Raw genomic sequence first — 26,124 nt, forward strand, 5'->3', positions numbered from 1 at the left:
CTCTTAAACGACATCCCTCACCAATCCCTGAAATTTGTTTCTACAAGATGCAGACACCATTGAGCTGGAGGATGCCTCTCCTCAGAGCAATCGAAAGCTTTTTCAAACACCTTTAATACATATTCACAACCACCACTTTCTAAAATGTAATATTTCATCACCTACTATATTTAAATTTCTAAAATCTGCACTATCTATTTCAAGTATGTTTAAATCAAAGTTTAAGTATTGGAAAAGCCTACATAATTTAAAAAGTACTATGTATTGGAGGGTGCTGACTAAGCAGACACTAGGCAATCAACAGGCCAACCTTAACCGCATGAAAACTGCAAATAATGGCAGGTTTAACGTTATGAAGATGAAGCTGAAAAGGAAATTAAAATTTCATAAAGAAAATAGACAAGTGAAATCAAATGAAGAAAAGCAAAAGATAAAGGCAAAAAAGTTGAAAATAAAAAACAACCTAAATAGTAAGGAAAACAGAAAATCAAGTACATGAAATGGATTCAGGGTCTAACTAAGCTAAAAATACATTGGTATTAATCAGCCATCATACTAAGCTCATATTTTTTTTTTAAATTATTTTTGGGACAGAGAGAGACAGAGCATGAACGGGGGAGGGGCAGAGAGAGAGGGAGACACAGAATCAGAAACAGGCTCCAGGCTCTGAGCCGTCAGCCCAGAGCCTGACGCGGGGCTCGAACTCACGGACCGCGAGATCGTGACCTGGCTGAAGTCGGACGCTTAACCGACTGCGCCACCCAGGCGCCCCACTAAGCTCATATTTTAAAAAAATAGAAATTATTACAACAGAGGTGAGGGGGTAAATGAAGCAAGAGAATTCTAGAATATTGTGGAGAACGATGTCAAATAGCTGGCCATTGTGAGTTTTCCTTAGTCTCCTTCCCAATAAAATCTCTAGAACATTCTTCTCCATTATATCTTCCTAGCACTCCTTACTGTATCTAACATTATAACTACAAATCTGCCTTCCTCACCACAACACACTGATTTTCCTAGAGGAGATTTCTATGGAGTATGGAAGTCAAGAAAATGACAAAGTTTGAGACCTTTCAGAATGACCCATTATAAATCATATTCAACACTTATTGAATACCAGCATCATAGACTCATAGACTCTCAAGGTCAGAAGAGATCTTAAAGGTCTTGTAGTCCAACCAAGCCTCCATTCTCAAAGTCCCTTTGTAACATGCCTGCCAAGCAGCTAAGCTATGCTTACTGAAACAGGTTGATTGAGGGAGAATTCACAATCTTCCAGAATGTCTCATTTTACCTTCAAACATCACTTCAGTCTGCTATTTATTCGCATTTCTATGTTCCTCAAACTAAACATTTTACCTCAGATATTTACTGATAAGAAAACATAAAAACATGTAAGTGACTACAGCCTACCTTATAGAGACTCTCATTTTATTCATATGATTGGGAGATTCCTGAAAGTCAGTATACTTTCAAAGGTACCCAAGTGATTCTAATATGCAGGCCAGGATTAGAAACATTGTGTGAAACTAAGTTCACTCCCACCATAATAGAGTTACTATTAGAAAATGTCAGATGACCATCTCCCTAAAACTTCTGTTTACTAATCTCAGATTGATTCCTTGAGGATTCTACAGTAGAATAAGGTAACATAACATGGAAAGAGTACAAGATTTGAATTCAGACAGAGCTGGCCTCAAATGATCTCTTTAGAGAGTGACCTCAGCCAGATGGTCTAACTATTCTGAGTCTCAGTTTCCCCATCCATAAAAACAGGATATAATCATTAATGGGAGTTGAAGGAAATAATATACTCCACATAAGAATACAATGCTATCATGCCCATCTGAGCCTTCCCTAGGTGAATATGGTAGACAAACCCTAGGGTGGCCCACGATTCTCACTCCCTGGTATTCACATCCAGTTTGTTCTCCTCTTGAGTGTATGTGGGACCTGTGACTTGCTTCTGACGAACAGAATATGGAAAAAGTGAAAGGATTTTTGCAGGTATAATTAAGGTCCCAAATCAGTTGATTTTGAGTTAATCCAAGGGAAGATTATCCTGGGTGGGCCTGACCTAATCAAGTGAAAGCCTTTAACAGAGTGACTGGACCCTCCCCGAAGTCAGACATTTCAAGCAGTGGAGACTTTCCTGCAGGCTGATAAAGTCAGGGTCATGTTATAGAAGCTTATGTGGCAAGGAACTGCAGGTGGTCTCTAGGAACTGCAGGTGGCCTTTGGAGCCTCCAGGCAGCAGGTAGTGAAAAATCAGAGCTGTCCACCATTTAGCTTCAAGGAAATGAATTCTGCCAACAGCATACGTGAACTCAGAAGCAGATACTCTCACAGTTAAGCCTCTAAATGAAAATGCATCTGTGAGCACCTGGGCAGAAGACCCAGTAAAGCTATGCCCAGATTTCGAAGCCATGGGAACTTTGAGATAATTAATAGTGCCTTGTTTTGAGCCACCACGTTTGTGGTCATTTGGTTTGCAGCAGTAGAAACGATAACCATTTTCATTTGAATGTTTCAAGTCATTTCATGGTCTTGGTCACTCTACCTAAAACATCTCCACTTTAGCAAAATTTCCTTTAAAGTGTGGCTTGCCCTCTGACTCTTGATCTCAGCTCAGGTCATGATCTCGCAGTTTGTGAGGTCTCTGCTTAGGATTCTCTCTCTCTCTCTCTCTCTCTCTTTCTCTCTCTCTCTTTCTCTCTCTCTCTCTCTGTCCCTCCCGTGCTCACACATGCACACTGACTCTCTCTCTCTCTCTCTCTCTCTCTCTCTCTCTCTCTCTCTCTCTCTCTCAAAATAAATGAGTAAACTTAAAAAAAATAAAAACATAAAGTGTGACTTGCAAAAGTGGTTGCAACCGTCATAGTAAAAATTTATTCAGGCAAAAAGTATCAAAGGATGCTAAACCTGGGGTGGTGGTAGTGGTTGAAATTTAATGAGAAAAATGATATTTACAATTAAATTTGACTATGCCTTGTTTTATATCTAAGGCACAGATCTTCTGTTGTGTTAGTCTCACATTTAGAGTAAAGAGACAGGGGTGCTCTTATTATCAAATTGTTTTGCTAAGGAGACCCTCCTTTGCCATCTGGAAAGTAACCCATTAAATCTGGATGTTTTGCAGAATTTCATAGTCATGAATATTTCAATTGTACTTTATATTAGTCTATTAGTTTGTATAATCATTTGCACTGAGTAATGACCTCACTAGCTTCATGTTAATTTGGCATACCAACATGCGTGTGTGTGTGTGTGCACGTTGGTGTGTAGATTCTCCACAATCAGAGGAACCTCAGAAGTCTAGTTTTCTTCTTTTCATAGTTGCACAAAGTACATTTAAAAGTACCCTGGATCAATTCATATCCAAACATGTCAGGCAGCCTCATTCTTTCACCCTTGATCACTAATGATTTTATGTCAGACTATAGGAATGATCTATCTTTAATTTCCAAAAGGAGTCTTTTTATTAATTGCAAAGTGGCACGCAGAGGAGATTAACAGCAGCACTCCTATGCCACACTCCACCAAACAGTCATTCATTGATTCCCAATGTCAAAGCTGTTAAAGACTACATATGTAGCTTTTCACCTTTCTTATTGAAGACATGACCATATGACCCTAAAGGGACCTGACAAAGATAAATGCTCAGAATGACAAAACGGAAAGATAGAAAGGGCTTGTGTTCTTGAAGATATCGCTCAGCCAATGAATTAACCAGACCTCTACTACCCTACTGATCTCTTTGAACATAAAAAATAAATGCTTCGTGAAGGCCACTTTTTTGGGTATTCAGTTACTTGCAGCCACAAACACCCTAAATGATACACTTGCCTATCTCTAACAACTTTTAGCCTTTCTAAGCCTCAGTTTTTTCAACAATACAAAAAGGAAATATGGAAATGCAGTCTTTGTAGATGATCAAGTTAAGATGATACAAATAGGTTCTGGTACCAATTTCAGTGTGTGTTTGGTGGTGGGGTTCCCCACACCAGCAAAGCAATTCTCTGGACACCAGTTGGGTGTCCTATAATTTGACTCAATTTTGACACTATCTACCCCAGAGGCAGCATTAGATATCACAGGATAAGGACTCAGTCCTATAAGACTGTCCCTTGTGTGCCCCCTACTCTACTCACTTCAGACACCAGTCACAAGTCCAGATTGTCACCTGCACTTCCAACATACTGGCTATACATGGAGGTTCCTACAACCCACTCCTTGGACTCAATTAATAGAGGGACTCACAGAACTCAGAGTAACATTTTCTTTACTAGTTTACTATAAAAGAATATAACTCAGGAACAGCCACATAAAAGAGATGCATAGGAGATGGTGTGGGGGAAGGGTGTGGCACTTTAATGCCCTCTCCAAGCATGTCACTTTCCCAGCACCTCTACATGTTCACCAACCTGTAAATTCTCTGACCTTCATACCTTTTTGGTTTTTATAGAGGCTTCATTACATAGGTATGATTGATTAACTCATTGACCACTGGTAATGGATTCAACCTCCAGCCCCTCTCACCTCTCCAGAAGTTGAGAAAGTTCCAATCTTTTAATCACATGGTTGGCTCCACAGGCAACCAGCCTCCATCCTTAAGTGCCTTCCAGAAGTAATCTCCTTAATATAACAAAAGACACCTTTACTGCTCCCATCACTTAGGAAATTCTGAAGGTTTTAGGAGCTCTGCACCAGAAACAGGGACAAAATATATATTTCTAATTATAAATCATGGTATCACATGAGGCCATTAGGGTGGGCCTTAATCCAATACAACTATATCCTTAATAAAAAGGGGAAATCTGAACACACACACACACACACACACACACAGGAAAAAACAACACATGAACAGAAAGGTAGAAATCAGAGTGATACATCTATAAGCCAGGGAACAAAAAGATGGCCAATAAACCATCAGAAGCTTTGAGAGTGGCTTGAAACAGTCCTCAGAAGAAACAAATTGTGCCAACACCTTGATATTGGACTTCTAGGTTCAGAATTGTAAGACAATAAATTTCTGTTGTTTAAGACATTCAATTTGTGGTACTTGGTTACAGCAGCTCTAGCAAACAAAAACAATTCAATGTGAAAAGTAAACCCAAATTCCAAAGGAAACCAAACAGCTACAACAACAAAAACAGAAAAGGATGTTCATTTTTTTATAGTTATACACTCATAAGCTGATGTTTATTTTCATGGATAATTGATGGTAGTACAAAAAAATGATTCTCAAAATAAAGTGTTTACATATGGACTAACCTTAGGTCAGAAACTAGAGAGCTTCTTGAAAGAGGAATATTTCAGAGGGGGGAAAAAAGAAGTTGGAGGGCATGTATTTTAATAGAAGCTAAGAGGAAATTTTCAAATATACAAATGGAACAGAACAATAAAAAAGGGTTAAGAGACAAGTGCACTTTCTTAATAAAACGAAATCACGAATGCTAGCATAGATTAAGAAGATAATCATGAGATGTGAGAAGAGAATCCATTTGGACATATCTTTTAATTTTTAATTCTTTACAAAGAATGTGAATTGTTATATTTGCATAGTTAATCATTACTTTTTAAGTCTTTCATTTCCTTGAAATTTTTTACTAAAGAATTGCCAGTGAAAAGATGTGGAAGAAGATGTTTTGTATTGAATTTGAATATATTATTCACTTAATTACAACCTTCGTGTAACAAAGGTTTCCTAATGTAGTCTCATCTAAAATTAATAGATATATATTCAGTGAGTCCAAATGTTTAATGAGCTACAAGGTTTATTAACATGCCCATTTTATTTATTTTTAGCTTTATTAAAGCTCATCTATTGCCCACAGGCTTGCGATGCACATATCACATAATAAAAAGGCAAAATTAAATTTAAATTCTTATGTAGCAGAATTTCCTCCAAGCAAATGAATACCAACATGGCTACATTATTTCAGAACTTCCAGATTTAAATTTGAAGATTAAAGCTTTTATTTGCTTTTAATTAATCTTGCATTTGTATTAGAGAGTGTGCAAATAAGTGCCAAAGTTACCAACAGACCTATAAAATGACATTTTAAATAAAAATGGGTATAGTCTCTGCAGTTTGGGGCTAGCTCTTCTGCACAAATAAATACCTTCCTCATCTATTGACTGATGGCAAAAATTATTAAAATGATTAATTCCTGTAAAAATACAAATACTCTTTTTTTTTAATCTTTTTAATGTTTATTTATTTTTGAGAGAGAGAGAGAGAGAGAGAGAGAGAGAGAGAGAGAGAGAGAACAAGCAGGGGAGGGACAGAGAGAGAGTGAGACACAGAATCTGAAACAGACTCCAGGCTCTGAGCTGTAACCACAGAACCTGATGCAGGGCTCAAACTCATGAACCACAAGATCATGACCTGAGCCAAAGTCACATACTTAACTGACTAAGCCACCCAGGTGCCCCAAAATACAAATACTCTTGAAGAGAGTAACACTTCAAGCTATTCTCGGTGCAAACACTTGAGATCTCACCGAAGTGCACATTTTTGTGGCTGGTGGGTGAATTCTAGGGAGTAAAGAAGCACCTATGATGAAGGCTGGAACCACCAGAACCGGCATTTGTCAGTTTCCTTCTTGTATTTACATCTGTTCAGGATTCTAGTTTTCCAAATGAACCTCTTTTCATGGAAACCATGATATGGAAGAGATCCAGACACTGAATAGACTTGGCCTAATTTAAATTTACATGTGAACATTTCTTGAGCATCTGTTATGCACAAGATACTGAGCTAGATTTTATGGGAGATACAAATATGAGAAGACATAGTGGCCAACTTCTCAGAAGTTTGTAATCTGGAAGGAGTATAAAATAAGTGTAAAATCCACTCAGTATATAACATGGTGGGTAAGAACATGGACCCAAGGGTTACTCTGGTGTGACTTTGGCTCCAACTTGCAAGTCATATAACCTTTCTGTTTCAGTTCTTCAACTGTGTAATGAGCAGGGCTTGTTGTGAAGAATGAATTAATATACAGAAGGCATTTTGAACAGTGTAAGCAGTAAGTATAAGGTAAAAGAGTCACTTAAAAGAACTATTTTAAAAAGTGAAAACGTGGGGTGCCTGGGTGGCTCAGCTGGTTGAGCATCCCACTCGCTTTCAGCTCAGGTCATGAGTTCATGGTTTCGTAGCTTCGAGCTCCACGCTGGGCTCTGTAATAGCAGCACAGAGCCTGCTCCTGATTCTCTCTCTCCACCTCTCTCTGCCCCTCCCCCACTTGCGCTGTCTCTATCTCTCTCAAAATAAATAAACTTTAAAAAAAAAGTGAAAATGGAGTTCAAGGTAGGGCAACATGGCATTTGATGGAAAATTCAGGAATGACTTTTCTAAGATAGATGGCATAAAGCAGACAATATTAGTGACCCTTCCCTTGCATCGTGCACAAAAGAACTTCTCCACCTTTTTAGAAGGTGCTTCTGCCATTTTGTGGCCTGACAACTTCACATCACATGTGGGTAGTAGAGCAACTTATTCTTTTCCTTTTGTATGCTCTTTCTCCTTGGTCACAATGAGAACAACTTGCACTAAAACTGTCATTTTACAACAAAAATATGTCAACATTTCACACATAGTCTTTGCAAAAATGTCAGTATGAATTTTCATGATGCAAGTGTCATGAATATCCTTCCACATTCATTTATTTTTAATAAATGAAGAAGTAAGTTCTTGTCTGCCAGGGGAATAGAGAACATAAGATGAATTTGGTTCATATCATGGTATTGATTTTTTAGAATGCCATGGATATTGGTGTGGTTAGGACTCAACCAAATAGTCTAGAATAAATCAAAAATAATTTATCATGCGTACACAAAGTACAATATAATACCTTTTCAAATGTTTGTATGTGATTTACAACTTACTTAAAAATAAGTCTTAAAAACTGCACTACAGTAAATTAAGCCATCATGCTGCACACCTTAAACTTATACAATGATCTAAGTCAATTACTTCTTAATAAAACCAGAAAAAACTACACTACAAAAACTCTTAAAATATAAGCTTTCTCAATTTTCTTTTAACTTAAAGAAATAGGCATTGTGGATTGAATTGTGTCCCCCCAAAAGATAGGCTGCAATCCTAACCCCCACCCCATACCTATTAATGTGAGCTTATCTGGAAATAAGATCTTGCAGATGTAATCAAGTCATGAGGTCATACTGGATTAGAGTGGATATGATCATACTGATCAAATGACTGGTTTCATTATAAAAAAAGCGAAAAATTGGGACAAAGAGAAGAGACAGACACAGAGCAGAAGGCCATGTAATGATGGAAGCAGAGACTGGAGGGATACAGCTAATTGCAAGCCAACAAATGCCAAAGATTGCAAGCAAACACCAGAAACTAGGAGGACACACAGAAGGCTGTTCCCCCAGAGACTTCAGAGGGAGCACGGCCCTACTAACACCTTCATTTCAGATTCATAGCCTCTAGAACTAATAAATAGAATGAATTTATTTGCCTTAAGCCACCCAGTTTGTGTACTTTGTAACGGTGGCCCTACAAAACTTATAGGTTGATTCATTCATTCAGGAATAATTATTGAATCTGCTATGTGCTGGGCACCACACTGAGTGCTGGGAAACCATGTGAGCAAGTGCAACAAAGTCCCAGTTCTTGGGCACATAGGCTCTTGCAAAGAAGATGAACATGAAACAGACAAAATAGATGATCACTTAAGAAATTCAATCTCAAACCCAAAGTACCTCTCTCAAATCATTCTCTAGCACAATAGTTCATTTAATTTGCTTTATAATCTTCATCACTGTATGAAACTATTGTGTTTGTTTTGCCCTGTGATTGTTATCAGTCTCCCCTCATTCCATCCTCAGCTTTTAGAAGAGTATGTGACATTGGAGGCACCCATTAATTGTTGAATTAATTAATTAATTAATTTTAAAAACTACAGCATAAGAGAGTGTTTATTAAGGAGAGGTGACCTTTTCTAAAAGGTCAAAACAAGCTTCCCTGTGGAAATGATATTTGGGTGGAATAATAAATAGGAATTAACTGCTCACTGGGGACTAACGAGAGTCAATTTGAAGAATAGAAAAGAGTGTTTCAAGCAAAGGAAACAGCATTTTTGAAGGCTTGCAGGCAGGAAAGAATATAGAATATTTTAGAAATTCATAGCCCAAGGTGGCTAGAGCCCCAAGTGTGAAAGGAACTTGATGTATCAAGTTGAGTTTGATGAAGCAGGTGGTGGCCAGATCACATAGGACATGGAGACCAGATCCAGCATTTTGACCTTAGCCTAGTAGACAATGGGGAACTTTTGCCGGGCTTTCAGAAGGAGAGTGAATGAGTATATTTGCCTTTTAAAATTTCCTCTCTGGCTCCTGGCTACATATTGGAAGCAGACAAGAATGGGCATAGAGGATGAGGGAGGGGCTATTGGAGCAGTATGGATGAGAGATAGGGTAGCTCAGAGAAGGAAACTGGCCATGAAGGAATAGACAGATTCAAAGGTTGTACAGTGGTTTAAAAAAACAAACAAACAAACAAACAAACAAACAAACAAACACAGGAGATTATGATGAATTAGATGTGAAGTAGTGAAGGATGAGAGTAAGTTTTCTGGTTCACGCTCCTGGGTGAATGTTATATCATTTTTTCTGATAAGGAATTAGAAGAGAATCGGGTAGCAAGGGGATGAGTCGAAGAGTCTAGTTGTGACCATGCTGAGTTGAGTTTCTAATGATGCACCGAGACACAGATGCTGAGCAGGCAGGGTCACAGATGAGTCTGGATCTTGGCCGAGAGGCCTGGGCCAGTGACATCAGTGTAAGGAATCCTAGACCTAGAGATGGTACCTAGTGAAAGTATTTAGAGAAAAAAGAAAAAGGTCTTGGATTATGTCTTGAAAGAATAGAGTACTTGGATATAGCCTTGATTTCTTTGCAATCTAGAGAGGTTTTTTTTTCTTTTCCTAAACTTGACCTTTCCATTGTCTAGTTTGTTCTAAAACAATTAAAAGCATACAGCAAAACATCGACTCTTCTGGATCTTATTATAAACACTGAAATCCTACGTGTCACTTAATGGAAATTATAAAATTTAGTTTGCTTCAGATGCAACTACCAATGATAAATGTATAGCTTTTAAGCCACTTGGCATTTATTGTGCACTTTTGTCAACTCCAAGTCAGTTTTGGATAAATATTCCTCATACAAGACATCAACTCAGCTTGCAATAATCAAACTTCCTATATAAATACCTTCACACAAACCCAAACCCAAGAAAATTTAATGTCACCAGATTCAATCCTCATTGCCTTCTCAAGTTTGAACTCCTCTTTCATTTTCTGATATGCCTTTGGATTATTGAGCACTTCAGGACTAGAAGAAAGGTAAGAAACACAGAAATGCTTACTACTATGACTATGTCATAAAACCAGCTTCGGGTCACAGGAGTGTCAAAATATATACAGGAGGCAATCACACGTGCAGAGTTTTCTTTCCAGAAACTGCTTTGAAAGGTGCAATATTGGGGCGCCTGGGTGGCGCAGTCGGTTAAGCGTCCGACTTCAGCCAGGTCACGATCTCGCGGTCTGTGAGTTCGAGCCCCGCGTCAGGCTCTGGCCTGATGGCTCGGAGCCTGGAGCCTGTTTCCAATTCTGTGTGTCTCCCTCTCTCTCTGCCCCTCCCCCGTTCATGCTCTGTCTCTCTCTGTCCCAAAAATAAAAATAAAAAACGTTGAAAAAAAAATTAAAAAAAAAAAAAAAAAAAAAAAAAAGAAAGGTGCAATATTAGGGGATGTTCATGGAACCTAGTTTCCAATTAATTCACAAACATTGCAAATTAAAATGATTTCTTATTATTTATAAAAGCTTATTTCTAACTGACCCATCTTTGAAGAGTCTTGCATCTTAAAATTTACTTATTCTGTTCTCTTCCATCATTCTTGATTCACAGTTATAACAGAAACACCCTTTCCTCTACTCTCCTTCCTATTTACATAATTCATTTATCAGTGTTGATCACACAGAATCATAGGAACTTTGGAACTATAAGCCTCTTTAGAAGTTATTTGGTTCAATTTTATTTTCATAGTTGAGGAAACAGAGGCTTCAAAAGCGTTAACTAACGTCCCTAAAAACACACCCAAACTATAACAAAATACAAAAGTGGTTTTACTATTTTTTAGTTCAAACCAGTACACTATCATTTATATGCGATAATTTATCTTTTCATATTTTGGCAGGAAAAACTGCACCAAGCTGGACAACGTCTATCATTATACACAAGATTTACCCCACTAAAGGTAAGTTTTAATAGTAGACATAAATCAACTTTCCAATTATCTTTCAAAAGTTACTGACACCCTCTATTGTATAATAAAACTCTTATGAAAGTATAGCAATGCACTTTAAGCTTTCCTCTCTCTGTTGCAGTATGAGGTCATATCTAGAATGTCCCTTCATCCCATTATAAAATAAAATCTGCATTTCTATGATGAGACTATCCGTACTCTTCCTCAATTCATCATATGAAGGGGAATCTTAAAGGAAAATCATATTATCTGTTACCTCCCTATCATAAAAATAGGGATTTGACTCTCACTGTTCCAGAAATCTCACTAAATGAAAAGAGATTGTATAAATGCTGAATTTTCTTTAAAAAAATAGATTACAAATATATTTTTTATCTCCTCTTGGAGTTTATCCTATTTGCTTCTCGTTCCTCTAAGTGACCTTTGGAAATATTACATTCCGCAATTCATGAGCAGGGGAAGGCATTCATTCCTGCTTTAATGAAGTAATTTTAGAAATGAGTTTCAGAAACAGTAATAGGGTATCACTGAGGACACAAGGGAGGGAAAGACAATCTTTGGCTAAGTATGACTCAACATGCACAATCTCAGGATATAACAGGAGAATTAGGCATATATTTAAGACTTCCTCAAATGTTCTCATTGCAAATTAAACAAAATCCAAATGTCTGGGTTTTAGAAAACCCACCACCATCTTGACATGCCTACCTCCAGCCTCACCTCAGACCACTTCCTCGCTCACTACCTGTCCCTTGATAATAACAACTTACATTTTTGACTGAAAGACCTTTCTTTTGCTTTTTTCTAATGCCTGGAATATTCTTTCCCTTGATCTCCATAAAACAGAGTGGACTTCCCTGGCCATCCTGTCTATATACACATTACAATTTACCTCTGGTCTCTCCCATTATCCTGCAGAGCATGTATACTATCCAAAACTATTGTTATTTTACAAGTTTATTATATCCATCTTTCTCCCCTAGATTTTAAACTACATGAGGAAAGGGACTTTAATCCTAATTTACTCCTTGGTCCCCAGGCACACAGATCAGTATCCAGCACGTACCTGATGCTGGTATTAAATTGGGTGAAGTTGATGTTGCTCTAATACTTTATATACCTTTTATTCACTCAACTACATTTATTGGCTGCTCTGTGTAAGATAACTTGTTAGTCATTACCTAACAGGAAAAGTTAAAAATAGAATTCTTCAAATTCCTGAGATCAGGAGGAAACTCAAATCCTGAAGTTATAAAACTTTAGTATTGAACTTGAATGTACAGATCATCTAGTGCAGGCTCTTTGTCCTACATAGGAAGGAAGGGACAGAGATAATAGTGTCTTACCCAAAATAACATGTTTTCACTGCGTTTCTAGAAAAGAAGTTGCTAAGTCAGATCCTCAATGGAATACTTATAGCACTCGTATATGAAGTCTGCTTCCCAGCAATGAAGCAAAATTCACTACTATAATTATAAACATTATTACTATGATTACTACCAGTTCCACTCTACCCCTCGGTGGATGTGACATAGCACTTTGTTTCCTAAATATAGGAAATACGGTCCCTATAACACATACCAAATCCTTTAAATGCCAAACAGATCAATTCAGTCACTCAAATACACAAATTCTATCAACAATCAACTGACAGACTATCGCCTGCTCAAACAAGCTGACAATAAAAAACAAGGACTACAGCCCCAAAGGGTTGAATTATCAGTGCCACAAAAGATACCATCACATACTGAGGCCAACACACAAAATTGATTCTTTAATTGGTGTGTAAGTTAAGGTTTGTGTTAACTCACATAGTACCCGTAACAGAAGGGTCAGTAAATATTGAGCTGAGTTTGTTACAAGTACGAAGTAGCCGTCAAATGGTGGCTGGACAGATGGATGAATGACTGACTGAAGGAAAGAATGATTCAGTTCAGGAAAGCTTCTATCAGCAGGTGCGTGCTGCTTCACTCTGGGTTTCTCCGTGTGCCTTGCACAGAGCTAGGTACAGCCCAGCTGAAAAACGGCATCATTCAGGGAATCGAAGAGTCTTTAAGGTTAGGGGCAACTTAGAATAAGCCTTAAAATTTTTATTTCTCTCTGAAGACTTGACTTTACCACAGTCATCTCACCCGAATGTGGAAAATCTCTCCTAGTAAATGACACAAAAAGCCCTTAGGTTACAATTTTAGCTTATGGAGTATAACAAAAACCTCATTTCTTTTAAGATATAACAATATTTTAGTAGAGAAACATTTCATCTTTTGACTAAGTCTGTTGGGAAGCAATGAATTTGGTGGGTTTTAAGTATATCTAAAATTAATACAGTCAGGATCATCCCAGCGGAGCCTTGGTTAGCTTGTACTTTGCACACTGACAAAGTGAGGCACCAGAGAGTTAAGGGTGAGAGGAAGGAAGAAAAAGAGCTTCCTTATACCTGGCTGTCCGCCTCTTATCACTATCTTCTAAATGTCTGGAAGTCCCTTCACGTGCTCTGCTTGCTGGCTGTATCATGGTAACTCAACAAATCCCTTTTGCAAAAGCCCTCACCGTGTGTCTCCTAAATAGCACAGTTAGAAATCCTGAACTATTCTTTACACATTAAAAACATAATATTGCATATTAAACTGGTAGACTTCACCAGAAGCCACATGACATGGCAGTTACACACACTATAATATGTTACACACACTATAATATGTTAGTGGTTAAAAGTTACATACACCATGTAAGTTGTTAAAATGGTTAACAGGCTCTGGAGTCACGGAAACTTGCACTCAGATCCTAGCCACACTCGCCAGCCACCTGACCCTTGGAATATTATCTAATATCTCCCAAGCCTCAGTGTCTTCATCTGTGAAAGCAAAACAATAGTACCTGTTCCACAACATCATTGTGTGAATCACATACATCCTTGACATGCCTGACACATAGTGGACCTTCAAGAAAAGTGATGAGTAATAGTGGTAGTAATGGGAGTATAAATGGCTTAAATATTTCAAGCACCAACTAAAGCAAGGACATACCGAATACATATTTAGCAATTTTAAAGTTAACCGTGGCTTTTCCATCTACTCACCACTACATGATCCAAATGGGAGTAAAGGGATAAAAGAGAATCACAACCTGTTTTCTCTTCTAGGGAAGTTTTCTAATTAGCACATTAACTAATTTACTCCTTACAAATGTGCAGGTTGTAAACACAGACTGTTGTCTCAGACACTGATAACTTAAGTGATTTTATAAATGTAAATGCATTACAAACTCATTGCAATTAGACATAACTAAAGATTGCACACCATAATTTATTTCTCTTCATGTTGAACTTTTTATTTAATGAATTTATGATTCTCACAAGGAGATTATGTTAGAGCATTAACCAAAATCTGTAGCATTTTGGGTCAGTATGTAATTTTCATTGAAGGGACCCAATATGATCAAAAAGAATCTCAAAAATAATTCACTCCTCAAATATTTTAAATACAAGTCTTCTGAACATATTAGTAGTAATAATCTTTTTGTTTCAGATTTAGTAGATCATTAGAAAGTAATAGTGAATTTTTTTTTCCTGGATAGATCTGATCGAAACTGTGTTTTGCACAAAACAGGGCTCAGAATCATTATACACTGATTCTACTGCAACTTCATTTGCAAATTTGGGTAAGTCTTTAAAGCAAAACTAAAAAATATTTATAACAAACCTGAGAATGTGATTAAACCCCAAAATTATTTAGTAAAAAAAATTAGTCCTGTATATAAGATGTTTTTCCACATGAGGATAAACAATAAGAAAATACCCAAGTTAATTAAAAACTCACTCATTTCAGGGGCGCCTGGGTGGCTCAGTCGGTTGAGCATCCGACTTCAGCTCAGGTCACGATCTCGCGGTCCGTGAGTTTGAGCCCCGCATCAGGCTCTGGGCTGATGGCTCGGAGCCTGGAGCCTGTTTCCGATTCTGTGTCTCCCTCTCTCTCTGTCCCTCCCCCATTCATGCTCTGTCTCTCTCTGTCTCAAAAATAAATAAACGTTAAAAAAAAAAATAAAAAAATAACTCACTCATTTCAAACTCTCAAACTACAAGTAGTACTAAAGAATATTAAAATTTTACTCATAATGCTTTTATAATAGTTCATAATTCATATTTGAGCTAGACTGTGCTTAACAATTTTTTTTCAAAAAATTTTTTTAGTATTTATTTATTTTAGGGAGAGACAGAGCGTGAGCAAGGGAGGGGCAGACACAGAATCAGAAGCGGGCTCCAGGCTCTGAGTTGTCAGCACAGAGCCCAACGTGGGACTGGAACCCATGAACCACAAGATTATAACCTGAGCTAATGTCAGACGCTCAACCGACTGAGCCACCCAGGCACCCCCAATTTTTCTTTTTCTTTCTTTTTTTTTCTTAATTTTTTAAAATCTGTATTTATTTTTGAGAGAGAGAGAGAGAGAGAGTGAATGGAGGAAGGGAAAGGAGAGGGAGACACAGAATCAGAAGCAAGCTCCAGGCTCTGAGCTGTCGCACAGAGCCTGATGTGGGGCCTGAACCCACGAACCGTGAGATCATGACCTAAGTTGAAGTCGGAAGCCCAACCAACTGAGCTACCCAGGCACCCCTTCTTTTTCTTGATAAACAATTGTTTACAGAAAAACTAGTGCAAAAAAAATGTCTATTTTATCTCATTGCTGGTAACTTTTCATTGTGTACTAATCCCTGTTATTGGCTATTCTATGGCTATTCCTATGAACCTCTCTAAAATCAGATAGTAAATCTGGCTTATGAAGTAACAATCTTACATTTTTTTTCTTATATGTCCCTTTTATATATAAAGAAATAAGGGGGACATGGGAGATACTTTAAAAGATAAAACCATGAGCTGCTAAACTTCAAATAACTGGAAGAACTACAGCGCCATCTTGTGGAAGAAAATATCTAATTAGTGAAATGGCTTTGATTCTATCAGAAAAGAAATGTGATTGAATTCTTGGCCACCAATCCTAGTTTCTTTTAACGATACATTATTTTAGAACCTTTGGTCTGGAATTTCTGTCAAACAGCAATTATTATCCAGAGGACTACCCCATATAATACAGAAACCAGATGAAGTATGTCTATGTTATGGATAAATAAAAATACAAAGTTAATATCTTTATTAGAGGCTGTCCTAATAAAGAAGGACCCTGTAAAGAGGGTGAGAGGTGAAAGAGGACGAAAGCTGGAGGTATTGGTTTTTCTATCCTTCTTTTCAAACTTAGAGGATTAAGGAAACCCTTAACGTGATTCTAGCTCAGTTTCTGAAAAACTTACTAAGGAAGGATTTCCTTTAATATCCATAATCATAAAGCAAAAATGCCAAGGAGGCAGAAACGGAAATAAGGTTGTTTGGGTGAGGTCAGAGCACCACGTATCTTTCTTTCTTCTTAGTTCAATTAACCAAAATGTACTGGGAACCTACAATGTGCCAAGCACTTTCTGGGCACAGGATAGTCCCTCCCGAAAGACACGTAATGACTAGTGAAGTGTACAGGTCATTTCAAGGTGGAGAAAATGCTCAGGAAGGCCAGTCTGGGAGGTCATGCCATCTGCAGGACATTGAACGGAACTCTGAGGGGCAAGAGAGGAGAGAAAAGATATTTCATTCATTCTCTCAAATCAGTGGGTAGAATCAAATGGGGAACCCTAGGGGAACCCTGCCCTCTAACATACCTTTTCAAAGTACTTTTCAGACTACTGTGTATTCCATACAAACCAAAGAAAAGCATAGAGTACAGAATTTCCCTTCTGTGGAGTTAAACAATCTCTCCTTCTGTGCTCCCATAATACTTTGCTCATAACCTAATGTGGAATTTAACTCCTTATGAATAATTATTAATAATTATTTACCTGCCTGCTACTCCTACGGCTGCAAACTTTGAAAATCAAGACTATCTGACTCATCCTTTTATACTTAACACCAACCACAGTGCATATTGAGCACTCAACCATGTTTGTTGAATGGAATAAGTCATGTTTCACAAGAGTATTTGTTTGGCCACAGTAATAAACTCCTGAGTAAAAATAACGCAGGTATTCCTCAAGACATCCAGACTAGCACTATAAGTAGTGATGCCCATTTATTTCTAAGGTTGTCAACTACCAAGTTCTTGTTTTGGGGCTTTCATCCCTGAATCAATCTTTAAAACTCCCAGTGGATAAAAGAAAATTTGTCTCTATATCTATATCTATACTTTTAATTTGGGGGGGGGGGACTTAGGTATGCTTTTTTTTTCTAAAATTGTCTTTCTTCAAGCAAATAAAAATCTAAAGAGGTACTTAACCTGACATAGAAGTAAAAAGAATAAAGCAAGAAAATTAACATTATCCAACATGACTTAGATCTCCCAGTGTGGTGTTTTTAGTCTGGCTTCTCTCCCTCTCACTCCTGTCCATTCTCCATTCTCAGCTCCCACTCACCTCCCTGCCTGGACTTTATTTTTTATCTAAAATATTAACACCTGATTACTGGAGAGTTAGCAGCAGCCCAGAGGGAGAATTTGTTATAAATCATTAACAAAAAAAATTTTGGAATCCAATTCCTGTGTTACTAGACAAACCTTTATTTCTCTTTTATCTGGCCACATTTTAGGCACTCACCTCAAGATATTCACACAGCGTGCTCGACTCCAAAAAGAAATAGACATCACTTGTAAACAACAAATGGACATAAAGATCCCTACAGACACCACTGTCAAACAAGAAGCTGAACATGTCCTACACTTGCTGTGTATTTGAGTGCTAAAATGGGGAAGGCTATCAGTATGGTTGCACCATATATACGCAGATCAAGTACCTAATTCTCAAAAACTCTAGTTTTAAGTGAGGGCTAACAGTTTTATAAGCTACTTTACAAAGAAGAAATGCTTCAGTAGTCATTAGAGGAAAAATCTTGATGTGAAATAACAATTCTTTTAGCTCTCTACAGGGTCAAGGATTTAAGCATTGCATTTTATGTGTGATACTGCAAATCTCTCACTTGAAATGCCATTCAGACTTGTATTCTTTTCTTTTTTTTTTTTTAAATTTTTTTTTTCAACGTTTATTTTATTTTTGGGACAGAGAGAGACAGAGCATGAACGGGGGAGGGACAGAGAGAGAGGGAGACACAGAATCGGAAACAGGCTCCAGGCTCCGAGCCATCAGCCCAGAGCCCGACGCGGGGCTCGAACTCACGGACCGTGAGATCGTGACCTGGCTGAAGTCGGACGCTTAACCGACTGCGCCACCCAGGCGCCCCCAGACTTGTATTCTTAAAACACAAAGTGCTAAGCACAAAGCTCATATTACAATCTATTTCTTAACTCTTACTTTTAATTAAACAAGATAGTTACACAAAAGGTCCAGGCATAGTATCTGGTACTTAATTGTTTCCTTCTCTTTTCCCTTTGGAGGTAAGAGGACTGGGAGCATGTCTCATTTATTTATTTGTTTGTTTGTTTGTTTGTTTGTTTATTCTGAGAGAGAGAGAGAGAGAGAGCATGTGCAAGCAGGGGAGGGGCAGAGAGAGAGGAAGAGAGAGAATCCCAGGCAGGTTCCATGCTATCAGTGCAGAGCCCAAGTCAGGACTGGATCTCACCTACTGTGAGATCATGACCTGAGCCAAAGCCAAGAGTCAGAAGCTTAAGTGACTGAGCCACCCAGGAGCCCCCCTCTCATGTCTTTATTTCTTTTTGAAGTTTATTTATTTATTTTGAGAGACAGAGAGAGTGATCAGGGAGGGGCAGAGAGAGAGAGAGAGAGAGAGAGAGAGAATCTCAAGCAGGCTCTGCACTGTCAGCACAGAGCCCAATGTAGGGCTCAAACCCACAAACTATGAGATCATGATCTGAGCTGAAACCAAGAGCCAGACACTTAACCAACTGAGACACTCAGGTGCCCCTCCCCTCTCATTTCTTTAGAAAAATTTTAAAACCTCTCTGAATCTCAGTTTCTGTCTGTGAAGGATAATAACACCACCTCATCTAGTCATTGGAAGGAATGAAAAATGTAACTTGTAAGGGGCTAATTTTTTTTTTATCTTTATTTATTTTTTGGGAGAAAGACAGCATGTGAGCAGGGAAAGAGCAGAGAGAGTGGGAGACACAGAATCCGAAGCAGGCTCGAGGCTCTGAGCTGTCAGCACAGAGTCTGACGTGGGGCTCAAACTCACGAACTGTGAGATCATGACCTGACCAAAGTCGGACACTTAACCAAATGAGTCACCCAGGCACCCTTATTATTACAAATTTTTTAAATGTGAGTTTTTTCAGTGTCAGCCTTAGGAATTTAATAATAAAATTGCATTATCAATCTATACTCTTTGTTCTTCTTTAAAAATCAGTTTCCAAGGAGAAAACCCAATTGTACCAATACAAAAACCCGAGGAGTGGCTGACTGAAAAATCTGAGATCTTGTTGTTGAAAAAGACAAAAATAGGTCCTTTAGTAGCTCTGAGGTAGTAAAGTTGAAAATGCCAAGGAAAGTTGTATTTTTGTGGTTGCTATTTTATTACCCTTTCCAGCAATTTTCCACTTGAATGCCCTTTAAACTTGTAATTTAGGCACACTTTACTCTTTATTGTATTTCAATCTGGGAGGCAAATAACTTAATCAACTTAATCGAAGACCAGGAACCACCAAGAATTCTGGTTGGAGTTCCAGTATTGATTTAGCTCTTAATTTTCCATTAATTAAATTAGGACAATAACCAGACAACTTTCAGGACTGTGTTGGCAAGAATTTTTCTGTTTCAGTTTTGATTCCCCCACCCCTTTCCACTGCCAGTGTTCAGAAAACATTTATTACAGTAAAATTGCTTCCATTAAACTATCTGATATTAAGTAAAATTCAGTATAAAAATCATTATAAATGGCTTTCCTCTTTCATACAAACTACGCTTTTTCACTTCTTTTCAACACAGTTCTTGCCTCGTATGAAACCCATAATATCAATTTCTCCTGGTTTTGGTCACTCCAATCACTTCCATAAGCTTGAGAGAGCCTAAGACTGAGCTCTGGAGCACTCCATCATTTTCAAAAACATTTAAAGGTACACAGGAGAATCCAGTCAAGGAGATTGAGAAGAAAGATAGATGAGAACTCAAAATAGTACAGTGTCCTGAAACCAAGTGAAACAAAAATTCAAGAAGACAGAAGTGACCAATTATGTTAAACACTGGTGCTGAGCAAAGGATGATGAGGACAAAGAACAGATCATGAGACTTGACAGATAGATGCTACTGTTGGTTCATATAGGTGTGGTTTTGGTGAAATAGTGAAATAAAAACTTGGTTCAAATTGTCATGAAGATGGGAGCCTCAGTTCAATGTCCATGGAGACATTGAGGTTTGCATCAGTAAGTTGATAGCTACCAGGGGCATAGAAGGAAGGGAGATTTCTTTTCTCCCTTTTTTAATGTATTTTTTTAAGTTTATTTATTTATTTTGAGAGACAGAGAGTGCATATGCACAGAGGGAGAGGCAGAGAGGGAGAGAGAGAATCCCAAGCAGGCTCCGAGTTGCCATTGCAGAGCCCGACATGGGGCTCAATCTCACGAACCAAGGTCAGATCATGACCTGAGCTAAAATCAAAAGTTGGACACTTAACTGACTGAGCCACCCAGGTGCCCCTCTTTTTTATTTTTTTATTTTTTTATTTTGTCATTAAAATAATTTTTTTTTAACATTTATTTATTATTGAGAGACAGAGAGACACAGAGCATGAGCAAGGGAGAGGTAGAGAGAGGGGGAGATACAGAATCTGAAACAGGCTCCAGGCTCTGAGCTGTCAACACAGAGCCCGACACAGGGCTCGAACTCACAAACTGTGAGATCATGACCTGAGCCAAAGTCAGTCGCTTAACCAACTGAGCCAACCAGGTGCCCCTACCCCTCTTTTGTTTATGATTGTTCATTAATATTATAGCACCAATGGCAGAGAACAAAGGAGACATGTAATCATGCAAGACAAGAAAGAGATAATTATAGCAGTAAAGTTCTTAAGAAAGTAGAAAGAGATGGAGTCCAGTGCCCAAGTAAAGACTTGTCCTAAAATAGGGAAAGGGACACTTTCATTAAAGCAGAAGGCTACAGAGGTGGGTAGACTGGGTGGTGGAAAAATAATGTTATTTTCTGATTGTTTTCTCAGTGAGATAAGAAGCAAAATCATTCACTGAGAGTGAGGAGCAGAAGCGAGGAGGTGGAAATTTGAGAAGCAAGAAGAGGAGGTGAAATAGTAATCCCTGAGAGAAAAAATAAATCAATAAGGAAATGGGAACTGTGGTAGACTGAATTGCAAAGACTGCACTGAGGCCCACTTGAGACAGTCATAAACTTTAAAAGAGATCAATCAGAATAGTTAGGTGTTTTCCTCCAGAGATCAAACTACAAGCTTGGGAAACATTTATTGACTGTTTATTATGTGCCAAGCACTGTTGTAAGCATTGTACTCCTATTAATACCTTTGAATTGGGGCGCCTCAGTGGCTCAGTTGGTTAACATCCGACTCTTGGTTTTGGCTCAAGTCACGATCTCACGGTTTCATGGGTTCAAGCCCTACATCTGACTCCTCCTCGCTGACGGTGCAGAGCCTGCTGGATTCTGTGTCTCTTTCTCTCTCTGCCCCTCCCCCACTCACACTGTCTCTGTCTTCTCAAAATAAATAAATAAACTTAAAAAAAAATTTTTTTTAATACCTTTGAGCCAACAACAACCCAACCCCATGAGACAGGTGCAGATGAGGAAACAGGCACAAAGCTGTTAGGAAACTTATCCAAGATCACAGCGCTAGTAAATTCTGAACCCAGGATTCAAAAGAGTGTAGGTCCAGAAGCCACACCATTAACCACTAAACTATACTACCCCTTTGCAAATCATTGGGATTAACCAATATTGGATTTCTGTCATTGAGTAAGGCAGAGGGTAGGAAAGGAGGATGTTTGCAAGTAATTGAACAATGGAATCTAATCTGAACAAGTAGGAAGTAAAGACAGGAACTAGAAAGTGGTGGACATTAAAAATGGTGTCATTAGGGGCACCTGGCTGGCTCTGTCGGTAGAGCATATGACTCTTGATCTCAGGGTTGTGAGTTTGAGCCCCATGTTGGGAGTAGAGCTTCCTTTAAAAATAATAAAAATGGTGTCATGAATGGATTGGAAGCCTCGGTGTGATTGAAGAATTGCCATGGAGGCAGTGAGCTGAAAAGAAGGGAGTGGTGGCTGGTGGGGGGGTGTCAGAAACTGAGATTTTAAGGATTGTATAGTTACTCATAAGTACAAAATCTAAGGTTTGACCATAAGAATTGGAAGTTAAAGTTGGAAGGAAGGATGAGGGAAAATTTAAAGAAAAAAGGTCAAGGAACTAAAAACCAGGGAGTGGTTGGATTTTCTACATGAACCAGGGGTGGTTACGGGAAAAAGAATGTGAGTCGGGTGTCACGGTCTTCACCAAATGAGAAAGATTGGCTAGGAGAGCGGGAGATTCCTACAGGATGGAAGGACACATACAGTCAGACAGCCTTGCTACAAACAGGGGTTACAAACTCGTCCCAGTTGGCCCAGAACTCTCCCAGTTTTAGTATTGAAAATCCTACATCCTGGCCCTCCTTGAGCTGGGGATTCTGAGGAGGAAGGATGGGATATTTCCTGGAAGAAGCATAAAAATATATTACCTGCTCCATCTCCAGGCCCTGTGTGATGTGGATATTATGCATTTTAAATTATAAAACTGTCATGTGGTGGTGACTACTACTATATTCAGCTCCTTGTCTCAGAATGTGAGGTGTGAGCTTTGCTCACATTATCTGATTTATTTAAGACAAAGGTTTCCAACACATTTTCCTCCCATTTTGTCTGACTTGTTCCCTTAAGGATAGCGATCATGTTTCAGATTTCATTAAACCTAATATGCTCTAAAAGCTATAGCTAATTCTCTATGATCAATAAGTGTTGTTAAGTACCTGAATGGGCTCAATGGAAAATATCGCTCAATCAAGAAAGTCATATTCCACAAATGGGCTAGAGCACTCAGGGAAGGATTAGTATTGCAGTACCACCCGACTTTCATGTGTCTGCAGTGAGAAATATCTCTGCCAGAGAAGCATCTGCACCCCCCCCCCCACCACTCCACTATTTCAAAGACTTCTGGACTAACATGCAAAGAATCATAATATTTCACAGAGAGAAGAAACTTTGAAGATACTTTAGAAGTTATTAAAGTCACGGCAGCCATCTTCTTTGACAGAACCCTTGTGTGAATTCTCCACTCAGACTGTGCACTAAATGTAGTTTCTGTGTATTTCCAGTTTCACGTGACAGCAAATGCTTTATGATATTTTCCAGTTTGTTTTAGGACTGCACATTTATGGCATATCAAGTGATTTCAAAATAGCACATGAAGGTCACCAATGATTACATTGGTAGTCATTTCTGAGAAAGTCCCAGTTTCCTATATTTGTATTATTTTGAGCAAATACAGAATGAATTGTGTAAATATGAGCTGACGGTTACACATTTGTTAGTCTCACACAAGTTTACAAATCAGAAAAGAATCCTTGGATAGACCACATATCCTAATTTTGGGTTTAAACTTCCACCTCTCCCATTCACGACCCATCTCTCCTTGAAATTTCAGCAGCATTTAAATCATTTGCTGTCTCTTTTTCCTGAAATTATTTTACCCCTGTCCTATTTTTTAAAATATTTCTTCTATTATTTACCTATTATTTTCTTTCTTTCCTTTTACCTCCAAAATTAGTTCATTATATTCTATATAATTCTTGAACTTGTAGCAACATTTTACGTTCCTTTTAAATTCTTTAGAATTCTTTTAAAATTCTCTTTCCCTGAATTTTTTTTTTTTCCTGAATGTTCCTTCTTTGGTTTTCCTAATGGCTTCTTTCCTTCCTCTGGTCTCCAAAGACAGGTAATCCCCCAAGAACCAACACTTGGACCTCTCCCTGCTTTCTACAGAGTTGATCTTAATTTAGCCATACTGGCTACTCCTGTGATTTCAACTGCTATCTCTAAACAGAATGAAGCCCAAACCAAACATTTTAAGAATTATTTCCTGCAGTTCCAGCCCATTGCTGAAAATCTCCACCAGGATCTCCCACAGTTCCTCATATTCCATCCACTCATCTTCCTAACCCAAACTAGTTCTTCTGATTTCTCTAACTCTGTTAAAGCAGCCATCAACCTCATGGTCACCCAAACTTAAAATCTCCATTTCTAATCCATCCTAGTCAATCAAAAAGTATAACTTTATCTCCACCCCAGGTCTAACAATCATTATTTCTTATTCACCTCTACAATTATAAGAGCTTCTTAATTGCCTCTCTGCCTTGGTTTTTACATCTTCCAGTCCATCTAGAGTATTATTTCCAAATTGATCTTCTGAAACGCTGTGTTATAGCCTTCTTTATTCAGAAACCTTTAACAGACTCCAACTGCATGGCTAAACAAAGTCAAACCCCCTAACTCAGAACCCAAGGCCCTTGCAGGCTGTGTGTAATTTCTCTGATACTTGTCTTACAACAGAATCACACCTATTAGACTCTATAATCAGAGACAAGAAAATCATGAATAATCGAAATTACCCTGGAAAAGTCCTTCGACAGGCACTCCACTGGAGACCACGAGTTAGTTCAGCGCAGCCAGTTTTTCCTCCAGCATTGGAACAGATTCCTGTTTCTTTGGTTGAGCACCAGACGAAGTAGTTGGCTTCCTTTTAGGGTCCATTTTACATGAAAAATGCATATATGCATGTCTTTAAAAATTAGAATCACATTCAACTCAGTGATATGCTCACACCTGAGAGGCACCCAGAACAGAGACAACCTGAGGGAACCACAGATTCACATGTTTCCCGTCATGCTCATTCAAGGCAATCGCTGAAAGGAATGATGGGCAGTATTGCCAGCACTATTTAAAGTGTAATTTTTCTCTCTCTTTTATGGTAGTTTGTTTTGTTAAGATGATGGAATTTCACTGTTACGTCTTTTTAAAAAGTTATTTAGATTCTTGCCTTTACTTCTCCCCTGAACTTTGAAGACAGGAATCATGTCATATTCCTATTTGCATCTTTACAGCGCTTAACACTGTACTGAGTCATTCTGTAAATATTTTCTCGGCAAATCAAATTTGCTTTGATTTGTTTATAATAGTTAAGTGAATAACAAGGTAGTTTTTAACAGGATATCCCTAGTGAAAATGTCATTGCCTATTTTATTAAGAATTTATCTTTTGCCATGAAGACTTAGTGACAGTCTTTTCTATTGCAATTACTTAAAAGCGGCAGCTTTATTTTTTTCTAAATAAATTAGCCTATGCTATACACAGTAATAAAACAATATCAACAAAATCCAGTGAAGGCAGTAAAATAGATAGACATATGCTTGTTATCTATATCTGATAACCAAAATACACATGTCAAAGTATATGTAAATATATACTCATATTTGTATTCCAAAATAATAACCTGTTGTTATTTTAAATTAATAACAAGGAAATAAGTACTATGTCATCATGATTATATTAAAATCATGGAAAAAAAATTGATAACATCCCTGCATTAGCCTATGCAAAGTTTGCCAATGTTATTTAAATATACTCTCTAAATATAACTAAAAACTTCCCAGAAAATCATAATCATACTACCCCATGTAACCTAAGATTATTACTACAGCTATTTAAATATTTACCTTGGGGAAGTATAAGATATCCAGAGCTGCTTCTGGGAATCAATTTAAATAAGTCACCCTGTGCATTTGGGGGGACATACAAAAATAAATTTTGGACTCGCTGTCACAT

The 26,124-nt window shown here is 38.0% G+C and overlaps 1 protein-coding gene across 1 annotated transcript in view; it reads right to left on the reverse strand.

The window, feature by feature from the left end:
* Positions 1–24,972, reverse strand: part of NELL2 (neural EGFL like 2) — a 393,863-nt gene extending 368,891 nt beyond the window's left edge. Inside the window, exon 1 of the mRNA XM_042992139.1 lies at positions 24,912–24,972. The gene's annotated coding sequence lies outside the window, so the exon portion shown is untranslated. The remainder of the gene's footprint in view (positions 1–24,911) is intronic.
* Positions 24,973–26,124: the final 1,152 nt, after the last annotated feature.

This window comes from Panthera tigris, chromosome B4 (genome assembly GCF_018350195.1).
Source record: "Panthera tigris isolate Pti1 chromosome B4, P.tigris_Pti1_mat1.1, whole genome shotgun sequence".
Lineage (NCBI taxonomy): Eukaryota > Metazoa > Chordata > Mammalia > Carnivora > Felidae > Panthera > Panthera tigris.